At 43.4% G+C, this 4,815-nt stretch overlaps 1 non-coding gene across 1 annotated transcript; it reads right to left on the bottom strand.

The window, feature by feature from the left end:
• Positions 1–1,757: 1,757 nt before the first annotated feature.
• TRNAR-CCG (transfer RNA arginine (anticodon CCG)) lies at positions 1,758–1,830 on the bottom strand. Its single transcript has one exon. It is a non-coding gene; the product is annotated as a tRNA-Arg (tRNA).
• Positions 1,831–4,815: the final 2,985 nt, after the last annotated feature.

The raw sequence follows: 4,815 nt of genomic DNA, 5'->3' as shown, positions 1-4,815 counted from the left end.
TAATTTCATGGCTGCAGTCACCATCTGCAGTGATTTTGGAGCCCAAGAAAAAAAAGTCTGTCACTGTTTCCATTGCTTCCCCATCTATTTGCATGAAGTGATGGGACCGGATGCCATGATCTTAGTTTTTTGAATATTGAGATTTAAGCCAACTTTTTCACTCTTCTCTTTCACTTTCATCAAGAGGCTCTTTAGTTCTTCTTTGCTTTCTGACATGAGGGTAGTGGCATCTGCATATCTGAGGTTATTGATATTTCTCCTGGCAATCTTGATTTCAGCTTGTGCTTCATCCATTCCAGCATTTCTCATGATGTAATCTGCATATAAGTTAAATAATCAGAGTGACAATATACAGCCTTGACGTACTCCTTTTCCAATTTGGAAGCAGTATGTTGTTCCATGTCCAGTTCTAACTGTTGCTTCTTGACCTGCATACAGATTTCTCAGGAGGCAGGTCAGGTGGTCTGGTATTCCCATCTCATTAAGAATTTTTCACAGTTTGTTGTGATCCACACAGTCAAAAGCCTTGGCATAGTCAATAGAGCTGAAACAGATGTTTTTCTGGAACTCTCGTGCCTTTTTGATGATCCAACGGATGTTGGCCATTTGATCTCTGGTGCCTCTGCCTTTTCTAAATCCAGCTTGAGCATCTGGGAGTTCACAATTCACACACAGTTGAAGCCTGAGTTGGAGAATGTTGAACATTACTTTGCTAGCATGTGAGATGAGCGCAACTGTGTGGTAGTTTGAGCATTCTTTGGCATTGCCTTTCTTTGGGATTGGGATGAAAACTGACCTTTTCCAGTCCTGTGGCCACTGCTGAGTTTTCCAAATTTGCTGGCATATTGAGTGCAGCACTTTCACAGCATCATCGTTGAGGATTTGAAATAGCTCAACTAGAATTCCATCACCTCCACTAGCTTTGTTCGTAGTGATGCTTCCTACGGCCCACTTGACTTCACATTCCAGGATGTCTGGCTCTAGGTGAGTGATGACACCATCGTGGTTATCTGGGTCATGAAGATCTTCTGTGTATTCATGCCACCTCTTCTTAATATCTTCTGCTTCTGTTAGGTCCATACCATGTCTGTCCTTTATTATGCCCACCTTTGCATGAAATGTTCCCTTGTTATCTCTAATTTTCTTGAAGAGATCTTTAGTCTTTCCAATTCTATTGTTTTCCGCTATTTCTTTGCATCGATCACTGAGGAAGGTGTTCTTATCTCTCTTTGCTATTCTTTGGAACTCTGCATTCAAATGGATATATCTTTCCTTTTCTCCTTTGCTTTTTGCATCTTTTCTTTTCTCAGATATTTGTAAGACCTCCTCAGACAACCATTTTGCCTTTTTGCATTTCTTTTTCTGTGGATGGTCTTGATCACTGTCTCCTGTACAATGTCAGGAACCTCTGTCCATAGTTCTTCAGGCACTCTGTTATCAGGTCTAATCCCCTGAATCTATTTATCACTTCCACTGTATAATTGTAAGGGACATGATTTAGGTCATACCTGAATGGTCTAGTGGTTTTCCCTACTTTCTTCAGTTTAAGTCTGAATTTGGCAATAGGGAGTTCATGATCTGAGCCACAGTCAGCTCCGGGTCTTGTTTTTGCTGACTGTATGAGTGAGTGAGTGAAGTCGCTCAGTCGTGTCCGACTCTTTGCGACCCCATGGACTGTAGCCTACCAGGCTCCTCCGTCCATGGGATTCTCCAGGCAAGAATACTGGAGTGGGTTGCCATTTCCTTCTCCAGGGGATCTTCCTGACCCAGGGATCGAACCCGGGTCTCCTGCATCGGAGGCAGATGCTTTAACCTCTGAGCCATCAGGGAAGTCCTTGCTGACTGTATAGAGCTTCTTATCTTTGGCTGCAAAGAATATAATCAGTATGATTTCGGTGTTGACCATCTGGTGATATCCATGTGTAGAGTCTTCTCTTGTGTTGTTGGAAGAGGGTGTTTGCTATGACCAGTGCATTGTCTTGGCAAAACTCTGTTAGCCTTTGACCTGCTTTGTTTCATACTTCAAGGCCAAATTTGCCTGTTACTCTAGGTATCTCTTGACTTCCTACTTTTGCATTCCAGGCCCCTGTAATGAAAAGGACATCTTTTTTTGGGTGTTAGTTCTGGAAGGTCATAGAACCATTCAACTTCAGCTTCTTCATTACTGGTCGGGGCACACAGTTGGATTACTGTGATATTGAATGGTTTGCCTTGTAAAGGAACAGAGATTATTGTGTCATTTTTGAGATTTCATCCAAGTACTGCATTTCAGACTCTTTTGTTGACTATGATGGCTACTCCATTTCTTCTAAGGGATTCTTGCCCAAAGTAGTAGATATAATGGTCATCTAAGTTAAATTCACCCATTCCAGGCCATTTTAGTTCGCTGATTCCTAAAATGTTGATGTTCACTCTTGCCATCTCCTGTTTGACCTCTTCCAATTTGCCTTGATTCATGGACCTAACATTCCAGGTTCCTATGCAATATTGCTCTTTACAGCATTGGACTTTCCTTCCATCACGAGTCACATCCACAACTGGGTGTAGTTTTTACTTTGGGGCAATCTCTTCATTCTTTCTGGAGTTATTTCTTCACTGATCTCCAGTAGCATATTGGGCACCTACCGACCTGGGGAGTTCATGTTTCAGTATCCTGTATTTTTGCTTTTTCATACTATTTATGGAGTTCTGAAGGGAAGAATACTGAGGTGGTTTGCCATTCCCATCTCCAGTGGACCATGTTTTGTCAGCGTTCTCCACCATGACCTGTCCATCTTGGGTGGCCCTGCATGGCATGGTTCATGGTTTCATTGAGCTAGACAAGGCTGTGGTCCATGTGATAAGATTGGTTAGTTTTCTGTGATTGTGGTTTTCATTCTATCTCCCCTTTGATGGAGAAGGATAAGAGGCTTATGGAAGCTTCCTGATGGAAGAGACTGACTGATGGGGAAATTGGGTCTTGTTCTGATGGGTGGAGCCATGTTCAGTAAATCTTTAATCTAATTTTCTGTTAATGGTGAGGGCTGTGTTCCCTCCCTGTTATTTGACCTGAGGCCCAACTTTGGTGGAGGTAATGAAGATAATGGCGACCTCCTTCAAAAAGTCCCATGCAGGCACTGCTGCACTCAGTGCCCCCGACCCTACAGCAGACCACTGCATACTCATGCCTCTGTGGAGACTCCTGGACACTGACGGGCAAGTCTGGGTCAGTCTGTTGTGGGGTCACTGCTCCTTTCTCCTGAGTCCTGGTGTACACAAGGTTTTGTTTGTGCCCTCCAAGAGTCTGTTTCCCCAGTCCTGTGTAAGTTCTGGCAGCTCTGTGCTGGGGTTAATGGCAACCTCCTCTAAAAGGGCTTATGCCATACCCAGGTCTACTGCACCCAGAGCCCCTGCCCCTGCAGCAGTCCACTGCTGACCCATACTTCCAACAGGAGACATTCAAACATAGTTCTGGCTCAGTCTCTGTGGGGTCTCTGGGTCCTGGTGGGCACAAGGTTTGTTTGAGCCCTCTGAGCGTCTCTGAAATTTATGGGGTTTGATTCTAAACATGATTTCTCCCCTCCTACCATCTTGCTGGAACTTCTCCTTTGCCGTTGGAAATGGGGTATCTTTTTCTGGTGGGATCCAACATTCTCCTGTTGATGGTTGTTTAGCAGTGAGTTGTAATTTTGGAGTCCTTGCAGGAGAAAATGTGTGCACATCCTACTACTCTACCATGTGTCACTTTGTGTCATACTTTGTCTTAGTAATGAACATAAGTACACTTCAAAAAAAAAAAAAAACTCTCCAAGAAATGTGTATTATTTGGAAATAAGGAAAGCTGATAACACTGACCAAAAATGTAGAAGAAAATATTAATTACCCCAATTGAAATTCAACCCACAGCTTAAAGTTTACAATTGTGTGTTAGGTTGCTTCAGTTGTGTTTGACGCTGTGAGACCCCATGGACTGTAGCCTACCAGGCTTCTCTGTCCATGGAATTCTCCAGGTAAGAATACTGAAGTGGGTTGCCATGCCCTCCTCCTGGTGATCATCCTGATCGACCATCCCAGGGATCGATCCTGTGTCTTTTATATCTCCTGCATTGGCAGACAGGTTCTTTACCACTAGTGCCACCTGCGAAGCCCAAAGTTTTCAATCAGCCTTCTACAAAAATTCAAACATTACAAGATCCTTGCAATAGAATAGCTAAGCCTATGATTCTGGTTCCTTATTTTTGACAAGGCAGAAACTCACCATTCAAGCTTCTTGTACAATAGCAAAACTATCTCTTCTTACCAGACTACTCCAGATCCAGTTTCATGAGAAAGAATAACAGAAAATCAGTCTGGGGTTCCCTTTTGGGTTGTATGCTCATTAACATCTTTCCTTTCATGATGCCTAGGGCACAGATTTAGATAGAGGTCAGTTAAAGATTGGGACTACACATAATCAAGCCATTGGACATGCCTAAGGGGTAGAAGGTAAAATTTCAGGGTAAGATTTCTACAGAGGCCAGAAATTACATCTGGATCATGTTCTGAAGTCTGTAAACACTCCCTTGGGATATTTGACATCTGTTTGCTATTCACCTCCAGGGACTGACAGCTTTCAGCATCTATTCAACCTTCAGAGCTCTGCTTCATGCTCTTTGTTTAGGAAAATTCTCAGCTGATTTCTGAACCCTAATAGGGTCCTGTCTCTGAGTGGACATGTAGGCTTTCTCTTGCATGCTCAGTCCATCGGTCATGTCTGACTCTTTGTGACCCATGGACCATAGCCCACCAGGCTCCTCATCCATAGGATTTTCCAGGCAAGAATATTTGAGTGGGTTG

The sequence above is a fragment of the Giraffa tippelskirchi genome, chromosome 4 (genome assembly GCF_054371585.1).
Source record: "Giraffa tippelskirchi isolate mGirTip1 chromosome 4, T2T-mGirTip1v1.2.pri, whole genome shotgun sequence".
Classification (NCBI taxonomy): Eukaryota; Metazoa; Chordata; class Mammalia; order Artiodactyla; family Giraffidae; genus Giraffa; species Giraffa tippelskirchi.
The sequence above is the reverse complement of the archived record's forward strand: the minus strand, read 5'-3'. Positions and strand labels throughout refer to the sequence as shown.